This window comes from Vulpes lagopus, chromosome 19 (genome assembly GCF_018345385.1).
Source record: "Vulpes lagopus strain Blue_001 chromosome 19, ASM1834538v1, whole genome shotgun sequence".
NCBI classification, from domain to species: domain Eukaryota; kingdom Metazoa; phylum Chordata; class Mammalia; order Carnivora; family Canidae; genus Vulpes; species Vulpes lagopus.
The window spans coordinates 17,818,745-17,842,174 of record NC_054842.1 but is presented as its reverse complement, the minus strand read 5'-3'; positions in this window follow the sequence as shown (position 1 = coordinate 17,842,174).

Below are 23,430 nucleotides of genomic sequence, written 5' to 3'. Positions count from 1 at the left end.
CATCTCCACCTTCAAAATACATCTTCCATCTGTTGCTGTTTCCCTTTTCCAGGGCTATGCAAGCCAGCATCACAGAGCTCTGCAATTGTCCTGAACTGCCACTTTCAAATTTCACTTTCCTCTCCCCCTTTTAATCCTTCCCCCACAAAGCAGCTAGCATGATCTTTCATAAATCAGATTATGACACACTTCTGTTTAAAATCCTCTGGTGGTTTATGATCACACCTAAAGTCCTAAATCTTTATCAGGCTAAAGATCCTACAAGCTCTGGCCTCCACTCACCCCTCCAATTTTATTCATTATTTGGGTCTTTGTCTGCCAATATACTTCTACCCTATGGGCTTCTTTCTGTTTCTTGAACATACGAAAATTGTACCTGCTGCAGGATTTGTGCACCGCTGTCTCCTCTGCCTGCAATTTTTTTCCTATTTGTGTTTGAATTGCTTCTTCCTATATTCTTGGTTTCAGCCAGAATCCATCTCCTTGTGGAGGCCTCTAGCCACCTCATCCAATAGTACTTCCCTTCCCTAGCCTTTCTCCATCACTCTCTATTTGTAACACTTAAAGTCTGTGAAGTGATTTTATCTGTTCACATTTTATTGTCTGTGCTCCTCAATCAAGTATGAGATCCATGGAAGCAATGGCCTTGTTAGCCCTTTTCGTCACGGAATCTTCTGCTTACGAAATTTTTACCTGGAATGTAATAGGTAGTCACTAAATATTTACTGAATGAATGAATTAAAGTAACTGAAAGACTAATGAATGGTTATGAAGTGTCATTCAAAACTATGAGGTTTCAAATCTTTTAGATGAAATGATCATTCAGCATGAACATATTTCCTGATCTCCTAGGAAGGGAGAACTAGGATGTGCTAAGGATGATGATGGCTTGTTTTTAGCATGTATGTGGCATAACAGTTGGAAGCTGGCCAGACACTTGTAGTCAGCTCTTTACAAGTCTGAAATGTCTATCCTGACTTGTCACAAGTCATAATGAAACCTGACAACAAAATTGGAAGCCTGTTATTACAACTCACATTTCAGAGAAAATACAAATCCATCTACCAGCTGTGGGTTGGTACAGTGAGGATCCAACCAATCATAAAAATATAAAAAATACATATTTTTTTCTTAAAAAAGCTTTATCAGGGGACCACAGTAACTACTCTGTTGCAGCACCTGAAAAAGAATTAGAGTTGTTTTCAATCATTCTATGAATAACACGACATTTAAAGAACAAGAAAAGAAAGGAAAATGGTTAAATACTTTAAAAGCAGTTTCAGACCTTGGGGACCTTGAAAGCAGAAATCTATTCATCCTTTTGCGCCTGCCTATTGAAATATACATGAATAAAAAAAGGACCTGAAAGTAAAAATATAGGTCTATAATTGGACAGATGTCGAGATCAGTCCTAATGTAGTCTTAATCAAATGTAGACAGGGACTATAGTAATTTCATACAGTACAAATAACTTCAAAATATCTAGAAACTACTACAGGTTCCAGAATTTTACAATTTAATGGGCAAAGAAAGAATTTTCTTGACCGAGTAGAGCCACTACAGACTGCCAAAACCAAAAATTCATTCAGTATACTAACAACAACCACCTCTTTAACCCAAGATATTAGGAAGAAATCTGATGAAAACAAGCTAAACAATATGGGAGACCAGGAAAACAACAACAACAACAACAAACCTGATCCACTCTGTTTTTGTTTTTGTTTTTGTTTTTTGAAACATCAGGCATAAAGGAATCTTATTCACTCAAGATTGAATTAATTATCTCCGAGAGAACATGTAAGTCCAGGGCTCAGGATACTGCTATTGCTTTTTTTAACTACAAAGATTCTGTAGCTATTATTGATATTAAATTTTAAAAACATCAACAAAAACAATGAATGAAAATATTCTGAACAATGAACAAAAGATCCATATTCAAGATGAGAAAATAATGTTTAAAAATACTGTAGGAGGGCACCTGGGTAGCTTAGTTTAGTGTCTACCTTCAGCTCAGGTCATGATCCGGAGTCCTGGGATCAAACCCCATATTGGGCTCCCTGCTCAGTGGGGAGTCTATGTCTCCCTCTACCCCTCCTCTCTCTCTCTCTCTCATGCTCTTTCTTTCAAATAAATAGCATTTTTTAAAGTGATATATGAAACTAAAGTAAAAATTTAAGCTACCAGCTTTATAATTCCAATAAAATCTGATAAGTTATAAGATGTATAAGATATGAGGTGAAAAGGAGCTAACAGAGGTGTAGGAAGAGACCAAAAATATAGGCAAGAAAAGAAAAAACTTCCTACTTTTGATACAAATTTTAATTTTGCTTTAGAAGTAATAGAAAGAGGGGCACCTGGGTGGCTCAGTAGTTGAACATCTGCCTTCAGCTCAGGTCATGATCCCAGGGTCCTGGGAATGATTTCCACATCGGGCTCCCCCTGGGGAGTCTGCTTCTTTCTCTGCCTGTCTGTGCCTCTCTCATGAATGAATAAATATAATCTTTAAAAAAAAATTCGTAGGGCAGCCTGGGTGGCTCAGCGGTTTAGCGCTGCCTTTGGCCCAGGGATGATCCTGGAGCCCCGGATCGGGTCCCGCATCTCGCTCCCTGCATGGAGCCTGCTTCTCCCTCTGCCTGTGTCTCTGCCTCTCTCTCTCTCTCTCTCAATTTCTCTCTCTCTCTCTCTCTCTCTGTGTGTGTCTCTCATGAATAAGTAAATAAAATCTTTAAAAAAATAAATAATAAGAAAACTGATATTGTAGGAAATCAAATCAAGGTGCTGAGAACAAGGAGAATTAGTAAAAGAAAGTATTAATTGCAAAGATGACAGGGAACAGAATATAAAGATTTAATTAATAATTAATAGATAACTATAGTTCACAGAGAGAATAATATAACAAATAGAGTGGGCATCAACAATAAAACAAAGAAACAAAAAATAGAACTCAAACTGTGGAAAGTCTTAAAATCAAAAGGGCCCACTTAATACCAAAATTAACTGAAAGGAGGCCCAAATCTAGACATTTCATGATTAATATTATTAATGAGGAAAACAGTTATTCTATGAATCTACTTGAGGAAAGTGTTGCCTATAAGGGTTCAATACTCAGATTATCCTTATTTTTTTTCTTTTTCAACACCAGGAAGTATGAGGGATATATTATAGACTTCTGAAACCAAGTGTATGTGCCCCAAATGTTTTACTAAAGTATGTTTCATATGAGAAGACAAATATATGATTCTGGAATGTCTCAGAAAATACATCACCTATGTATTTGAATGTTTAAAGCTGTAGTGCAAGAAAGCAACAAGTGAATAATAATAAGGCTCAAAAGTTGACAAGTTATAGAATCAAGATTTACTCATAAGCATAAGAAGTTAAAATATTAAGGCTAAATATCTGTAGAAATAGCATTAAAAATTGAATGTAAACTAACTATTCAATAATAATAAACTATCTAAAAACCTGGATTTTGTCAACTCTAAAAGCAAATTAATTAAAGTTTACTTATTAAATCTTAAATAGGAGATGTCAGGAACACTATTTTATTGTTTAAAAAATAATATTATTTAGAGAAAATCAAAATGCAATAAATTTCACATATTTAAGGAATAGAAATTAGTAAGTTCTAACATTTGAATATGACTCTGAAACTATCACCACAATCAAGATAATGAGCCATTATCCCTGAAAATTTCCTCTTGTGCATTTGTATTTCTAACCTCAGCCCCTCCAATCCTCCTGCTTACTATAACTATAGATTAGTTCAAATTATGTTGATGTTTATATAAATAAAATTATACCATATATATTGTTTTCGAGATTCATTCATGCTATAATGTGCATTAATAATTTGTTTCGTTTTGCTTGGTTGTATTCCATTGGTATGAATATACCACAATTTATGTACCTATTTGTCTGTTGATAAATATTTGGGTTGCTTGCCAGTCTTTGGTTTTACGAACAAAGCTACCATAAACATTGTTGTACAGGTCTTTTTTTCTTATAGGTATATTTTATTTATTTCTTAATGATTGATTGATTGATTGATTGATTCATGAGAGACACAGAGAGAGGCAGAGACATAGGCAGAGGGAGAAGCAGCTCCCTGCCGTGAGCATGATGTGGGATTCTATCCCAGGACCCCAGGACCACAACCTGAGCCAAAGGCAGACACTCAACCACTGAGCCACTTAGGTGTTCCAGATTATTTTATTTTAGAGGGAGAGAAAATGAGAGAGAGAGAGCATGAGTGGGGAGAGGGATAGAGGGAGAGAGAGAGAATCCTTAAGCAGGCTGCATGCTGAGCTCAGAGCCCATCATGGGGCTTGGTCTCATGACCCTGAGATCATGACCTGAGCGGAAATCAAGAGTCAGAAGCTCAACCAACTGAGCCACCCAGATACTCCATGCAAATCTTTATGTAGATATTTGCTTTTATTTTTTCTTGGGTAAATACCAAGACATGGAAGGACTGATCATATGGTAGGTGTGCTTAACTTTATTAGAAACTTCCAAACTGGGGATCCCTGGGTGGCTCAGCAGTTTGGCCCCTGCCTTCGGCCCAGGTCGTGATCCTGGAAACCTGGGATCGAGTCCTGCATCGGGCTCCTGATATGGAGCCTGCTTCTCCCTCCACCTGTGTCTCTGCCTCTCTCTCTCTATGTGTGTGTGTATCATGAATGAATAAATAAAATCTTAATAAAAAAAAAAACTTCCAAACTGTTATCTGAATTGGTGGTGCCATTTGACATTCTTATCTTAGCAATATATGAGAGTTCCAGTTCCTCCACATCCTCATCAGGGAGGTCTTTCATTTTAATTTTCACCATTCTAATAGGTGGGTAGTGAAATAGTGTATAATCCATTTAATTTCCCCTGATTAATGACACTGAGCATCTTTTAATGTGATTTTTTGTGTCATGGGTATATCATTTTGATTAAGTGAAATATTTTTAAAATATTTTCAAAATATTGGAATACTTTTCTCATATTATTTCTTTGTACTTTTATTAAATTTAGAGGGTCCTTTATATTGTCTACATAAATCTTTTTAATATCTTTTCAATATCTTTTGTATCTCTCCTTAATTTGTTCAGTATAGGTAATGAAGTAACTATTTTAATGCCCTTGTCTACTAGTTCTAACCTCTCTGTCAGTTCTGGTTAGGTTCGAATCAGTAGTCATTTTTCCACATTATAGACAATGACATCTGTCTGTAGACTTGGTATCTTCTTATTTGATGCCAAATAATTTTTATTGGATACGACTTTGTTGGATAATGGATATTTTGGTATTCTCATAAATATTCTTAAGCTTTGTTCTGGGACAAAGTTTAATTCCTTGGATATAGTTTGAACCTTTCTATCTTGTTTTGAAGATTGTTAGATGGCACCAGAAAAGCAGTGAGCCTAGGGCTAATTTTCCTGCATTGTGGATGCAAGACACTTCTGAGTGGTCTACCCAATATTCAAATGAATTATGAGATTTTCCAGTCTGGGCAATATAAAAATAGGTACTGTTCTTTGCCCTATATGAGCATCAAGTACTGTTTCTTCTATTTCTTATGTTTATTTGTTTGTCTTTTGGTGTGACAAAACTGGATTTTTTTCCAACTTCATTAAGATATAAGTAACAAATAAAAATCATATACATTTAAGGCATACAATGTGATATCTTGATATACATATACATTGTGAAATTATTGCCACAATCAAGCTAATTGATTTATCCATCACATCACATAGTTACCTGTGTGTTTGTGTGTGTGTGTGTGTGTGTGTGTGTGTGTGTGTGTATGGTGAGAATATTTAAGATCTACTCCATTAGCAAATTTCAAGCATACAATACATTATTATTAATTATAGCCAACTTGTTATAGATAACAAGGTTGGTAAGTATGTATAGATAACATATGTTGGCAAGGATATGGGATAATACACTGTGGTGGGAATATAAATTGGTATAATCATTATGGAAAAAAAAACATGATAGCTCCTCAAGAAATTAAAAATAGAGCAACTATGTGATCCAGCAATTATACTTCTGGGTATATATCCAAAGGAAATAAAATCACTATCCCAAAGAAATATCTGTGCACCTATGTCAACTGCAGCATTATTCACAATAGCCAAGATTTGGAAACAACCTAAATGTCCATTAATGGATGAATATATAAAAAAATTTTATGTATATATACAATAGAAACTATTGAGCCTTAAAAAAAAATGAGGAATTCCTGTTTTTGTGACAATATGAATGAACCTAGCAGATATTATGGTAAGTGAAATAAACCAAACACAGGAAGACAAATAATGCATGACTCACTTATATGTGGAACCTGAAATTGTTGAACTCATGGAAAAAGAGAGTAGAATGGTGGTTACTAGGGGATGGTGGTGGCAGAAATGGAGAGATGTTGTTTAAAGGACAAATTTTCAGTTATAAGATGAATAAATTCTGGAAACCTAATGTACAGTATGGTAATTATAGTTAATAATGTATTGCTTTCTTTTGCCCCATAAAATGATTATTTCCACAGCCTCTAGTAATTTTCCTCACATGCACTCATCAATAGTCTACAGAAAACTTGAGGCATCTCTTTACAGATCTCACTCCATGCAACTCTCTCCTATCCTGTAGTCTGTCCTCTGAAATATAGTTGTATTGTCTCCCTCATTTTCCCAACTCTGTCTTCTCAACAAGTGAAATCTCCTGGACTCTGACTAGGATCTCCTACCCTGTCCCACAGCTTGGAAACTCTAAGGGCACTATCATTCAAAAGGCTAATAATAGTTTTTTTCCCATATCTCCTTCTAGAGTCACTATCCCTTTTTATTACATATACATCGTCTTGAAAACTATTCTTTTATATATTTGTCTAGTTCTTTTTTCTTTTATTATTGCAGCCAAGGGATTAACTATTATATCATATTAGCTGAAGGAAAAAGTCTTAAAACTCACTTATACTTGATGACAATAAACAAATACATACATACAGATTCAGTAATACCTTTTGAAATTTTAAATAAAACCATTTACAAAATTTCAATAACTAAAAAAAGTCATTTGAGAAAAAAAGAAACCCTTAAAGCATTAGACAAAACAAAAATCAAATGTAAACATAAGACAAAGAGAAAAATAAGTTTTACTTGAGACAAATGTAAAAAGGTTAAATATTCTGTTAAAGGAAACATTTCTTGGGATGCCTGGGTGGCTCAGTTGGTTAAGTGGCTGCCTTCAGCTCCATTCATGATCCCAGGGTCCTGGGTTCGAATCTTAAATTGGGCTCCCTGCTCCAGGGTTGTCTTCTTCTCCCTTGGCTTCTCCACCCTTACCCTCCCACTGCTATCCTCTCTCTCTCTCTCTCTCTCAAGTGAATAAATAAAAATCTTTTAAATAAATAAATAAAAGAATCACTTCTTAATTACCTGCTATTTATAGAAGACAGAGCTAAAAATAAAGTGACTCTGAAAGGTAAAACTAAAAGATGGGCATAGATATATAAAATGAAAAGAAGCCAAAGGCAAGCATGAGTGATAGACATATTAGCCTAATTTAATGCAAAATAAACTTTGCTAAACAGAGCAAAGAGAATCATGTCCATTAGAAAAAAAGAATAATCCACAAGCCAGAATATACATGGAAGTTTTGTACCACACAGACCAAAATAGAAATCTGAACATGGATTTCTGCTTTCTTTACATTAAATTAGATCCCAAAGTGCAACTGAAACACTCACTCTTTACTTTGAAATTAAACCCAAAAAGGATCAAATTGTTCAATGTCATAGAACTATTAAAAACAAATTTGAAAAAGGAAATATATCTGAATAATACATCTCAGATTTGGAAAAGGCCTTCTAAGCATTAAAGATAATGAAAAAAGATGTAATGTTGTCAATAATTCTACAATAAGAAGACTTTTTTGGGAAACAATTTGGCAATCTGCCTCATTAACTACTTAAAAACATATAGCATTTGGCTTTGTGGTTTAACTTCTAGGAATGTCTTCTTAGGCAATGATTAAAGGGTTATGTGCATAAATATTCATGATAGAAAAAAATGAATAGAGCTAAGTGTATAGCAAGACATAAATATTTAATTGAAATTTAGTGTATAAATAGAATGCTTTGTAACACAAATATTTATAAATGTGCATTTGAGTTGACATAGGACATTGCTTATAAAATTTTAAGTGGAAAAGGAAGTATACAGAATGGTATATAAATAGAGTTAGATATAATTTTTCACTATATATATTTGCATGTATAGATAGATGATAGATAGCTGATAGGTGATAGATAAATATCAGATGTGCAGAGATGGGGGAGAAAAAGAGAAAGAGAAGATATTCATCATTTACTGCCATCACCAGCTGGCAGTAAATATATTTGGGAACGTAATATTCCTTCTTTACAATTTTCTGAAATTTATAAATCTTAGATTTCATAATAAGAATTGAACACATATCATTTAATTAGAAAACATCTCTATATAGTTTCTCCCTCCATGTTCCCCTTGTATTTTCTTTTGTCCATTTGGTTCATTTTATCTATTGAATTACCATGTTCACCTTAAAACCTTGCCTGCTATTTTCTGCTGGGCATTTCTAAGGTTAGATACATTTAAAATGGAAATACCTAATAAAGAGAAACTACATATTTAAGAAAAAGTGTAAACTCCAAACTATGTGGGTTTAGGAAACAGAAAGGAAAAGAAAGAACCCTAAAGATGTCAATTCTAGTCAATTTTCTTTGGGTCAGTAGTTAAGGGAAGCCAAAAAGAACTCAATAATCAAGATCAATACTACTTTAATGTAATATTTTAAAAAAAATATTATTGATCTTGACTAATAAGTTTTTGGAGTCCCCTAAAATTCTGTACATGAAGCAAGTACCTCACTCACCTTTGTCCTAGCTCTTCCACCCAATGCCAGAGAGAAACATGGGCTGATCATTCATTTACAAAAGGGTTATCGGTGTTAAAAAAAAAAAGGGAGAGGGGGATGGGGAGGCTTTTCTGCTTACAATCCATAGACAGCAAAGAACTGTTCACAGATGATCATGACATTTGTATAGACCATGACATTTGTACACTGTACAAATGTCATGACCTGGCATGACCAGAAAGCAGGTCCCTTGCATGCCATCTTCTTCAATGTAATCACTGCCAGCAGCCATTATAACTTAAACCCTACCCACCTAAGGGAACCTGGTTAACAAAACATAGCCTGTGTTAATGTCAGAGCCAAATGGGAGAGAGTAACCTGGAAATTTCTTTCCATTTCAACCTGATCTCTGGCGATCGAGGGCTATGTATGAAGAGTCAATGGAGAAATGTGATCTCATAATTTTTATTTCCTTTGTCCATGAGAAATGTATGAGTCCAGACCCTGATGAGTAATTCTTCAAGAATGAGAGGAAATCAGGACGCAGAAAACCATGCAACCTTCATCAGAATACATATTCGATTTCAAGTCTCTTAACTCTCAGTCCAAGTAGTATTTCCGTGATGCTATTTTTCGACTCTATCTTGGTTTAGAAAATGACCACCCAGCATAGGCTTACTTCTAGTCATATGTATTTTATTCATCATCTGTGACTAAAGAAAAGAACAAGAGAAAAATCAGATGTAAAGATAAATGAAACTAGACAAGAAAGTCACGTTAAGGGCTCTTATAACTAAATAAATAGTGTTAAATGAACCATTTACTAAAGACCATTAACAATAAGCATGATTTTAATATATTATTATTTTAACAATATTTTATTTTAATAATACATAGCAAATTCATAGAGCCTTAAGTATTATAAGACTTCATGGAGTACTTAAAACTGTAATAACCAGTGAGATGGTCAACACAGGTGTGACAGGTTGTCCCTGTTTACTGGAGCTATCACTGACTGATTACTATAATCACACCCACCAAGACTGGATACAATCACAGAATTCTTCTTTATTTAGTCCCAGAAGCAATCACCAGACAAATCTGCATGAGAAGAAATCCCCTGCTATCTCTGATTTGGGCTGTAGAGAAAATAGAAATAAAGAAAACCACAAGTTTTTTATTAAAGTATAATGTATATCTAGAAAAATACACACATTATAAATGTACTGCTGGAAGAATTTCCACAATTCAGGCACCTAAATCAAGAAAGAGGGTACTGCTCCAGAAGTTCCCTTCATGTTTCTTTCGGGTCTGTGATGGTTAGTGTTATATGTTCATTTGGCTAGGCTACTCAGTCAAATGCTGATTTAGGTGTTTTAAAGTTATTTCATAGACCTGGTTAACATCTACAATCACTTGCCTTTATATAAGGGAAATTATTCTCAATGATGTGGGTAGGCCCCATTCAATTAGCTAAAAGTCCTTTAAAACTGAGATTTCATCTGTCCCAGGACTATAGCATTGAGTCCTGCCCAGAAATTTCTAGCCTACTAGCTATCCGACACTTGTTAGAGTACCTGCTTCCACAGCTGTGTACGCCAATTCCTCAAACTAAATCTCTTTGTGTGTGTGTGTGTGTGTGTGTGTGTGTGTGTAAACACACATATACTGTATACATACACATATACATTTCCTACTGGTTCCATTTCTCTGGAGAAGCTAACTAATTTACAGTCACTGCTTTTCTGAGGGCAACCCCTTTTCTGACTTTTAACATCGATTCATTTTATTAAACACATACTTAAAAGCACCTTTAAAAGGAAATTTGTTAATTTAAAAGATGATGATTATAAGGATCATTTATTTATTGTACCATCCCGGCAGAAATTGTTTAAGTCCTTCATTTTCCTTATTTAGTGCTCATATTTCATGTTTTCCCTTCCTTCCTTCCTTCCTTCCTTCCTTCCTTCCTTCCTTCCTTCCTTCCTTCCTTCCTCTTCTCAATTTTGCAGGTCAGAAAATGAAGGAACTGAGAGATTAAGAATTTCTCCAAGATTCTCACAGAATGTCGCTTAGCTTCATTGCCTCTTTTTTCCATTTCACACAGTGGTATCCAGCTTCATGACAAATGACAAATGGCTCTCATAACTAACAAAGTAAATGGGTGCAAATATTGCATTGAACTCCACTTTACTCATAAGTACAAAATTTAACTTAAAAAGAAATTGTTTCTACTATTCCCATAGATCATGTTAAGGTTTAACATTTAAAAATGAGGCAAGGATTGCATAATGCATCTTATATATATTTTTAAAGACTTTATTTTTTTATTTGAGAGACAGAGAGGGAGAGCACCAGTGGGGGAGAGGCAGAGAGAGAGGGAGAAACAGGCTCCTCACTGAGCAGGGGATCTCAGGACCCCGGCATCATTACCTGAGCCGAAGGCAGACATTCAACCAACTGAACTACCCAGGCTCCCCATTATATTTTATAATAAAAATGGGTAAAGTGAAAGAAAAGGGGAGAGAGAGAAAAAGGAACCTCTATCAGTGGTTGATAGTTGTCCTAAAGTCCTTGGAATTTTTAAGGTAATAAAATGCAAACAAAGTGACACAAATTATCGTGAAAGTATAAAATATGAGATTTGGAAAGTACTTTGCAAACTACTTTACCTGATTCTGTATCTGTGCTTCATTTTCAGGGCATTATTGCATTATAAGAGGGAGAAAAAGTAATCAACATGCTGCATGCCAGGCAGTACACTAGGACATTTTTCGATGTTTACAAAATTCAATGTTCCCATAGGCCCTGGCATCTTCCATAATGTACAGATGAAGAACTCAAAGCTTGCAGACTTCCATGTAACTTGTCTACCAAGCCTTAAAATGCTTGCTACTCTCAATGACTCCTAAGGTGCCTTCACAGCATAGTCACAACTAAGTGGTTCATTTGGTAGAGGTGGTTCCAGTCCCAGAATCTAAATCTCAAACTTAACCTAGTTAACCAGCTCAGAATTATATTCTTTTCTGAAACATTGATGGTGCTCAGAGCAATGGAATGTGCTGATAGGTTGAAGTCAACCATCTGGACAGGACTAAGGGAGCATGTGGTGTCGAAATGGTAGCCAGTCATCCAGTGCCTTTGGTTGAGAGATGGGGTGGAATTTGAGTGTTAGTATCATTGTTGAGCTACTGAATCAAACCAACCATGAAATACAGCCAGGTCCTGGACTTCCATCTAAAATCAGTTAATCTCCCTTACTCTGTAAACAATCTAAAGTTGAATTTTCTGTCAGTACTAGCTGGTACAGCAATCACTTTTGGATCTAGTAGGAGAGAGTCCCAGCTGTCTGTTTCCAATGCCCATGTAACTTTCACAACAGAATCCTGCCTTAAGGTGTATTGTAAGTGGAAGGAAGTGTCCATCTTATACTACTATTCGGCCCATTGGAATCCATGGAACATGTGTATGTGGGGTACACGCTACCCCATAGGGACTTTTAGGTACAATGTTGTGACTCTGTACCTCCCTGAATAATTCCTCTCATCCCACTTTATCTTGTCTCTTCACCTTGTATAATCCCTAAATCTACAAATCTTGAATTTCCTCCCTCTATGACCTTTGAACCAGTTGAATTAAGGCACAGAGAAATGGGGGGCCAGACTTGGAATGCAAGGACAGGCCATTCAGAGTGTCCACGACTGACACACTTGGTGGATTCTTTGCAGGGTGGGAAATAGATGACAAAGTGCAGCACTGCCGTGGCTGCTGACCCAAGGATGACACCACAGATGTTACTAATGAGGTCCTCAAGAGTTTATAGTCCATTTGGTGAGGAGGCAACTACTTCTTTGAATCTTGCTGTGTTTTTCGTGCTCAGTTGTAACTCCTATGATCTAAAATATTACATTGAAAAGAATAACATTAACCACATGGAGAGTCTAGTTCTCAGATTTTAGAGAAGAGAAGGAGGAACTGAGAATGCTATTTTGAAGCAATAATTGACCTTCAGAAGTACCTGTTCAGAGATGGTTTTATTCCTGTCTGAGCCTGTGGCCCTGCCCTTATCTTGGATGCTCTGAATTAGGTCTTGGTGACTCTGTCCTCTGCCACCACTTATATTTTCCTCATGTCCCAACTGATACTGCTCCATCTTTTCTCCAAAGATGGTTTTGCCTCTCATGTCACAGATTATGTCAGATGCAAATATCAGCAGCTTCCCAATCCAACTCACATAGGTAACCATCTAGAAACTCTGTCTCCCCAGTTTCTAAGGAACATGTGACCTCTTTTTTGCAATTCCTTTCAATTCACCTCTTAAATGAATCCCAAAGTTACTTCACCACCTTAAGTTTCACCTATATTATCTTTAAAAAGAGTATAATTAAGCTTACTCATCTTAGCTTAACTTAGTTAAGCATAAAAAAATGAACTTATGTATGGAAAACATTTCTGGCCACATTAGTCAAGTGATACACAAATGTTACTCTTACTACATGAAACCAGAATATGTTTACCATAACCCAAGAAAAAAAGTCTAAGTAGAATATTTCAAAAAACTTCTCAAAGAAATATTCTATTTTGACATTGACTTTATATCATTTTTCCTGTTTTCAATGAGGTCTATTATAAGTTTCTTGACCTGAAAAGTATTAAAAACAACATTACCCTTGTCCTAATCATCTTACAGGCATTTCATTCCTCTTTTAAACTCTTCATGTGAGGGCTCCCAAAGGGTGAGAGATAATTATTTTATGTCAGTAGAATGCTTGGATCTCCAGCATGACTCCTCTGAGAAACATAATTGTCTAATAATCGTTTGGGACTATAAGGCTCTCATAGTAAAAAGAATGACATCATTTCTAATTTGAAGATTTGGGGCCTTATAAGGAGAAAAATAGGTTAGTTTTCCTAAAAAATCCTCTAATTGATTAGCCTCAAAAATGAAAATATGTATATATGAATCCTATTTGCATTAGTGGCAATTATAGAACATTGAATTGGTAGGATTTTTTCCCTTCAGCAGTTTATACACAGAATTTATTTCACAATAGATTTGAAGGCTATTAAATTATTTGGAACATCTCCCATAGGATCCCCTATTAATTAGTAGGATGAGGTGAAAAGTATTTAGGTTTAAAACCATGATGCTTAGCAAGAGATACCAAGATGTGAAGGAAGGAACAGTGAGGATGGTGAGCATGGGTGAGAAGTGGGGTAGAGTTTTCATCTATCCAGATTTCACTGTGTGACCTTGACAAGCCATGCTTCTTTGTGAGCATCTCCACAAAGATGCTCTTTGTGAGCCTGGAGATAGTAGTGATAAACAGACCACTGGTCCCAGACAGCCTAACCTTGCAGATGTTTTCCAGAATGGGTCATAATTGTATCTACCATATCTTGAATAAATATTTGTTGAGTACCCTCCTAGCCAGGAATTTAACATGTTTTTGTGATTTAACACTCCCAATTACATAGAGTGGTTAAAATTATTCCCATCTCACTGATGAGGAAATCAAGGCTCAGAGATATTAAGTCACATTGACATTGCCAGAAGAGGAAGCAGTCAAATGGTTTATTTTAAGCAAATGTTTCCTGTGTTCCATGAGACATTTCTCAAGGAGGAAAGTAAAAACTTAAAGACAGAGTAATTGCATGGCAAAGTGCTACAATAATATCAAATAGATATGACACATCAACCAAATGGACCCACATAGATACTGTGAGTTGAGGTCTCATGTTCTATCATAACACACAGGTGTGCAATGAATGTACACATCTGAGAATATTTCAACAGAGTGGCAGGTGTCCAATCACAGGACATCAATGTCCCATTTCCTGTTAGTCCCTTCCCATCCTTTAGCAACATTACAGAGAGTAAATTGAAAAATCTGATACTAATCTAGTTAGAAGAAATTAAAACACTCTAACTTGGCAAAGCATTAATAAATACTAGGATGTGTCAAGAGGGCCTCAGGCGAGATATTTCGGAAAAATCTGTCAACGAACTCCCTGAACAGTCACAAAATTGCTAAAAAGGCCCTCCAAAGGTAAATTCAGTGTTGGCAGGGAGGTAAAGGTTCCAAGAAATTTCTGGGGCCTCCAGTGCTGCCTCTGTTATAATGAGTACTGAGCGTATTTCTCTGTGGGGGAAAACTAGAAAAACGTTGGAGTCTAGAAACAAATCTGAGGCCCACCTGACCTCATTAGCGGCAGCATTTGTCTTGGGAAAGGAGGGTCATGATTTACTCTGCCATTGAGGAAAGGAAACATAAATCATCTCAATTGGATATAGATTATAAGGAATTATTGAGTCTTACAAAGTTTTGCTTTGCTGTATTTTAGGGGGGTGAGGCAGGCAGAATTAAATACAACTTTCCCCCTACCCACACTAAAGAGGTTTATCATAGTCAAGGGACATCTAGGGACTGGGCAACATTAAATTAACATTTATATAATGTAACTCAGCTCAGGCTGGAATGAGGGAAATCAATGGGTGGTACTTTCCTTGAGTGAGAACCAACTAGGTAACTGATCTCTAAGGAATATATACAAGGACAGAGCTTTATAAGGAGGATTTATTATTATTTAGAGAGAGAGTCGGTCTGAATCTTACACTCACATCCTAATAAAAGGGGTTATGGAATGTTCTAACCCTATGCTTTGTTGAGGGAGCATTAGGGTGATCCTGGGAGAGCTTAGTATGTTTATTTGCAGTTGGGGAATAGAGGGAATTAAGCCTGAGAAGATGAGGATATCAGCTGATTTTAGGGGGGCATCTGACAACTAGGTGTACATCCATCTGTCCACAGATCACATGTTCCTGATACCCAGACATCATTTATAGAACACCATGAAAGAACATAGGGTTGTAGTTGTAATAAAAAGGATCTTTAAAAAAAAAAAAAAAGATCTTGATCTTGGGAACTCTGTGTTTCCTTCTGGTGCTTACCCTTCCCAACGTCCCATTTAATATTTACCTCTTATTTCTCAACATAATTTTCTAAAAAGCTAAGTCTCATCCAAAGCCTTCCACCAAGAGCTGTAAACCCCAGTGGCCTCACAATCCTAAACTCAGGCGGTGAACAAGAGGAACCAGGAACCAAGCTAACTGATTAGAAAGGAGAAATCATGAGCAGGAACGGAGATCACCTAACGATAAGTTCTGTGTTGTGATTATTATTTGGAAAAGACCATTTTTAATTGCTAACATGAGATGGCAATTGCAATTTACAGTGACCATGAGACTTACTATCTAAGAACGACTAGAAAAATCCTGGAGTGTTTTTTCCTCAGTTTTGCGTACATTTCCATATAAGAGCAAGGGAAGGATCTTTCCCACTGAATAAAATTTAAAAGTAGAGTGGGAAACAAAACGAAATGCATTTTCTGATCACTTATAAATCTTTGTTGCTTAATACACTGGCTACCATGATTTCCAGGCCTGATTTATCTGGTTGTCACCAACTAAAACATTTGTCCCCTTTCTTTGCACTTAGATTGGTTTGGATTTATGAATTGTTGACATGGGAGGGGGCTTCATTTGAAAAGTATCTCATGTTGATTCTTTTAAGTTTATTTTAACAGAGTATAAATTTGGCCCTTCATGAATACACAGAATGCTCTGCAGCTGGTGAATGTTATGGGAGTTTCCTCAAAATGTTTCTGCCCACACAGCTTGGCCTGCAAATAAGCCCCCTCCCACCAGCCCCCTTCCCTCCTGCCAAACACAATGTGTACACATGCTTCCAGGCACAGAGAATTTCATTTATTCACCTGCCCACAGCTTGGACTCTCAGTTTTGTAGACATAATTATTTGTGTACTTTCCCACTCATTCCCTAGGACATTGTTAACCACAAAATCTGCATAAACTGTGTCAAAACTCAAATGAAATTTTGGTTCACTTTTGTTCATTTCAATCATCTTTTTACACATTTGGGGCTTTATTTTCAAAAAAAAAAAAAAAAGTCCTTATGTTCCATTAGGCCTTAAAACCCTCTACTCTTCTCTTCCCTAACATGGACATAGCTTGTTCCAGGGAGAAGCAATTCCGAGATAAGGGCAAAATGTAGGCTCAAGGTCACAAAATGGGATTACTAGAAAAAAGAATATGTTATTGTAATCTTTTGTTGCTGTATGTTTTGTGTGTATGGAAGAAATAAAGAGATTCTGAAGAGAACAACATATAACCACAACCCTCCTTTCTCGGAACTCTTTGATTTCTATACTTTTTCCCTCTCTCTTGTGAAATTGATTGGAGGAAGGCTACCAGTGGCAGATGTGTCTACCTACTCCCTGCTTCTCAGAGGCCAAAAATAATAAATAAAATAAAATAAAATAAAATAAAATAAAATAAAATAAAATAAAATAACTAGAATATTCCAAAAAAGGACCGCAAAATTTCTGGTGCCAAATAGAGTGTTTTGAGTTTTTACATACTCAAACTCAGATCAGGTTACATACAGATTTTGGACTGTGGCAATAAGGAAAATTTTCCTAGAGTATTCTTTTTTCATGTGTTCCCTAGCTAGGGCAGTGGTGACCTTCGTGGATCCTGGTCCATCATTCAAAGTCAGAATGTTAGCTGTGTATTTATCCATAACACAGCTTATCTATATTGTTAGAGGGCTGGCCCATTTAATTATCAAAGCAAAATGTTTCCACATAATTGATGCCCAGTGATTGTTAGTGGTTATTTTGAGAGGAAAGGAATGGTCAGCTGGGTAAATTTCGTGACAGAAAATAGAATGAACATATAACATACAGCCACTATATGGTGCCATGGTGAAAATAGATTTGAAAATGACTCTCACTTAATTCTGAACAACTCTAGCCATGATCCTGTGCCATTAATGTCTTAGTACCTGAAAAACTAAACATATCAATATGCAAGTTGGCTATTTTTACTCTTATTTATCAGATAAAATGAAAATTCAAAAAGGATGAGTGATTTGTATGAGGTTATGCTTTAACAGTTTCACGAACTTGTCTAGTTACATCTGTGCTCTCTGAAAAACTCAGTCAAAATTCGTTCTATTCAGGTATTGTTTCCTCAACAATTTGTCCGTGAATTGGCCCAGGTGTAGAGGCAAGAGCCAACTAACAGAGTAAATGTTTCTTTATGTAATCTTTTATTGTAGTATTACATACACAAATAATGCCTGATATATATCAGATAGTAAATACATAATTATTATATTATTAATAAGTATATAACATCTCTACAAATAGTTGTCTGGATTTGTCTGATAAGTTATAAGTCCTCCAACAAATACAATAGTCTTATGATTTCTAGGTTTTATGTGCATTCTTTACTATGAAAACTTAGACCATTTTCTCCAATGCATGAACTCCAAGGTAGTTCAAAGCCTGTCAATTATAGAAAGAAAAATATGAGTAAAATGCTAGAGTTAGATGCTTTTATGTTACAAGATAGTGAGATTTTTTCATTAATTTTCTGGATGATATATTACTTTATTTGTATTTACTTTTTCATGGTTTTTAAAACTTTTTCTTCTTAATCATACTTCATCTTAGTTTGAAGTGTATTTATCTTTGGGGTTCAAGAGAGAAATAACTAGGTCTATGGACTTTGTTGGGTTTTTTTGTTGTTGTTGTTTCGTTTGTTTTTAAATATTTTATTTATTTATTTGAAAGACAGAGCACAACCAGGAAGAGGGGTGGAGGAAGAGGGAGAAGCAGACTCCATGCAGAGCAGGGAGCATGATTCAGGGCTTGATCCCAGGACCCTGGGATCATGACCTGAGCTGAAGGCAGATGCTTAACCGACTGAGCCACCCAGGCTCCCCTGGTCAATGGACTTTGAATAGATGGACATTGAGATTAACATTTTCCATGAATAGAGATGGAACTTTGTGCTTTACTTTCTCCTTTCTTTGAACTCCCTCATGTTTATATACAAATTCTAGTTTTGGGCCACAAAGCAGAGTGGAAATATGTGCACACTGAGATGCTTAATGGCAATGGATTCGATTCAAGGTAAAAACAAGGTACCTGTTGGCCAAGACATTCTTCCTCCAACTTTTATCTCACAGTGTGTTTCTGCAAATTAATAATACCTGGTTGTATTTTTTTTTGTACTCTACAATTTACATGACTGTTTCATATATAGTTACTGAATTTGATCCTTAAAATATCTACTGAAATATTGATTACATTTTTATTCCCATTTTATAGATGAAGGCACTAAGACTCAAACAAGTAAAATGATCTGTCCAGTGACTGCAGTCAGGAAATGTTGTAAAATGATTTCAGTCAGGAAAAGCTCTGAAGCTAGGACACAGTTTTAGGTCCTGACAGGCTGATGACCTGTCCAGGAAAGCAACAGTCAAATATGGTTCATACAAGAGGTTCTATCTCTTCTCTTTACCTGTAGCAAACTCCAGTGCCCACATCAATAAGCTCACAAAGACAATACCCATTCATTAAACTTCCACTGTACAGTGTAAGACCCATTTCTAAGGGGTCTGACACACAGTAAATGGAAAAATGTGGTATGTGTCCTTAAGAAACTTATCCATAAAGAAGAGTAATTTGGGGCATCTGAGTGGTGGCATCTGCCTTTGGCTCAGGTTATGATCTCAAGTTCCTGGGATGAGCCCCAGGGGGCTCCCTGCTCAGCAGGAAGTCTACTTCTCCCTCTCTCTCTCTGCCCCTCCCACCCCCCCATACCATTTGTGCACACGCACTCTCTCTCTCTCTGTCTCAAATAAATAAATAAAATCTTAAAAAAAAAAGAAGACAAAGAGTAATTCTACCTGTAAGTCTCTTCTAGTACGCAGTAACCTCTGAAAGTCCCAGAGAGATGGTCATTAGATCAATTTACTACTCCTAACTCTTACAGTGAATGGTCAGGCATTACAGGGCTCAGGTATTCAGGTATAGAACACACATTACTTCTAAAATGTCTTTTTAAAAAAGTCACATTCTTATATTTAAAATATCACCTATGACTAAACTTTAGCTATTATAGTATATTTATATTATTATATTATAATTAATTTGCATTACCTTGTTTTGTATTTAAGGACTATAGAAGGCTTTTCTGATGACCAAATGGAGAAAAGCATATTCCAATGTGATAAACATAAAGAATATGACACTGGAAAGCAGGTAGAATGCTCTAGGAAGGCTTAGCAAATGAGAGTCAGAGAGATAATCACTGATGATGCCTTCCATGCTCTTCACTAGGATGATGGCTTCAGAAAGGCTAAGGGGATAGGGAAAAAAGAGAGGAGCGCTTCATTCATACACAAATGATTTTAATAAGGTTTCAGCAAAACAAAAAATAAGGAAAATGTATTTTTAGTTGAAGTGGCAAGGAAGTTGATATTTACCAAGAACCTATTATGCTAAACACTTTATATAAACTTTCTGTTATCATTTTTCCTTAGTTCAGCACAAATAATGAGAACCCTTCTGCATTAATAACTATTTTCAGTTTCAAGTAATTTAACTCTAACTGCATTTAATGTATCCATTATGTTATGGGTAAAAGGTGAGCACGGGATTGCCTTGAAGAATGGATCATAAAGACGTAACTAAAAAGAGTGTGCTCACAAACACAGAATTCAAGCGATTTACTCACTTAAGCATCTTCCAATTGACTTAATTATTTGTGACACATGAAACAATGAATGCTTTATCTGATATGTCATTTGCAAATATCTTCTCCCATTTTGTGGGTTGCCTTTTAGTTTTGTTGACTGTTTCTTGTGTTGTGCAGAAGCTTTTCATCTTGATGAAGTCCCAATAGTTCATTTAGTTTCCCTTGTCTTTGGAGACATGTCTAGCAAGGAGTTGCTGCAGCCAAGGTCAAAGAGGTTGCTGCCTATGTTCTCTAGGATTTTGATGGATTCCTGTCTCACATTTAGATATTTCATCCATTTTGAGTTTATCTTTGTGTATAGTATAAAAAAATGGTCCAGTTTCATTCGTTTACTCGTGGCTGTCCAATTTTCCCAACACCATTTATTGAAAAGATTGTCTTTTTTCTATTGGATATTATTTCCTACTTTGTCAAAGATTAGTTGACCATAGAGTTGAAAATTCATTTCGGTTTTCCATTCTGTTTCATTGATCTATGTGTCTGTTTTTGTGCCTACCATACTGCCTTGATGATTACGGTTTTGTAATATAGCTTGAAGTCTGGCATTGTGATGCCACCAACTTTGGTTTTCTTTTTCAACATTCTTGTGGCTATTTGGGGTCCTTTCTGGTTCCATACAAATTTTAGGAATATTTGTCCCAGTCCTGTGAAAAAAGTCCATGGTATTTTGATAGGGATTGTACTGAATGTGATCCAAAGGGATTCCTGCACCCCAATATTTATAGCAGCAAGGTCCACAATAGCCAAATTATAGAAAAAGCCCAGATGCCCATCACCAGGGGAATGGATAAAGAAAATGTAATATATATATATATATATAAAACTATATATATTACTATATATATTACATTTATAATATATAAAGAAATATAAAGAAAATGTAATATATATTACTATATATATTACATTTATAATATTAGACACACACAATGGAATACTACTCAGCCATCAAAAAAGAAATTTTGCCATTTACAATGACATGGATGGAACTAGAGGGTATTATGCTAAGCAAAATAAGTCAATCAGAGAAAGACAATTATATGATCTCACTCATATGTGGAATTTAAGAAACAAAACAGAGGATCATAGGGGAAAGGAGGGAAAAATAAAGCAAGATGAAATCATAAAGGGAGACAAACCATAAGAGATTCTTAATCATAGGAACAAAGGAGGGGTGGTGGGGAGGTATTGGGTGATGGACATTAAGGAGGGCATGTGATGAGCACTGGTATTATATGCAACTGATGAATTATTGAACACTATATCTGAAACTAATGAACTTATATATATTTTTTACATACAATGCATAGAACAGTAAAGAAAAAAAAGAAACAATGAAAGCTTTGATATCATAAGTAGTGAGAAGTGTTTCTTCCTATAAGCAATATAGTACTAGCAATAATTCTTGAAGACCTTACTATAACCCACCAAATTTCTGTCTCCCTCTTTCAACAAAGAGAAGGAAAGCTCTGAGGTCTTACAGATGACTTAATGATTTTTCTTCTAGTCTCTGCTGCAGACATAGCCAGGAAGGAATATGAGTTTAGCTAACACAATGTTACCTCCTTTATTATTCCCACCTGAGGGATTCTGAAACTATAGAATTTTTCCCCTGTGGGATTCCCAAGAGAAAATAAGAGCTAGCCTGAAGGATAATGGTTATATTATATTTCATTTTGGCTACCCAGAGAAGGTCTGTACTAATCAGGGTCCAATTAGAAAAAGAGAAATGGTTAAACGTTTTAAACAGAGAGAATTTAATCCATGGAATTAGTGATAGAACAGCTGGGTGAAAAGAAGAGATGATGAGGATACCATAGATTAAGAAAATCAAGAAGCCACATGCTACCCATAGGGTCCAAGGGGATGGTGGGAGCACCAACACCCAAGGGCTAGGTCCTCCAAGGCAAATGGGGCTAACGTGGGTTTACCCAGCTTGAGTTAGAGCCATGGAGGAGCTAAACCTGAGACTGGAAGAAAGATAAGGGATCCATGGGTGGCGCAGCAGTTTGGCGCCTGCCTTCGGCCCAGGGTGCGATCCTGGAGACCCGGGATCGAATCCCACGTCGGGCTCCCGGTGCATGGAGCCTGCTTCTCCCTCTGCCTATGTCTCTGCCTCTCTCTCTCTGTGTGTGTGACTATCATAAATAAATAAAAATTAAAAAAAAAAAAAGAAATACCCTGACATCCCCCCCTCCAATCAAAACCAGTTAGCCATGCTCTGATTCTTGAGCTCTTCTGAAAATTTCTGATAAAACTGGCTTTAACATTCTTCTCAGCATGACTAAACTTTAGGGAAGTTTGTTTCTGATTATATGTCCCTACTTCTTTTTTTGTAGAGAATTTAGAGAATTGGTATTTGCAAATTCTTTCTCTGCTTTGAAACACATATATCTCCTAAGAAGCTTCTTATCAGTGTCAAGACCCAAGAATGTCTTTCTCAAGGACCTAGAAACCATCTTTCCTCAAAATCCAAGGAGAAAGTTTCCTATCTTCCAGTCTCAGTGGGAGAGTAAGAGCCTACCATCAGAGGATGCCTTGTTTTCACTTGTAAAACTACTGTCATGAAGATAGGAGGAAGTTTACTTTTCCTTTGGGTAAAGCCAATTACCAAACAGAAGTGGCAATAATTCCCCCAACCCAGTTCTTAAAAACTTTCTGTTAAGAAACATCTATGAACTCGTTTTTGATACCTGCAATACTCCTCTCTCCCATTGAAGTCACTATCTCTCCCCTAGTGCAATTGTCTTGCATGAAATCTCATGTTTGATTTTTTCCAGCCAATTCTTACTTTTTGACACCTCCCTGCTCTCTCTTCAGCTCATCCTATTCCCTAATGGTCTTTTCAACAAGGAGGGATGGGATTCTCAACTGACTTATTCATGCTCCAGGAAGTTGGGGGAGATTACT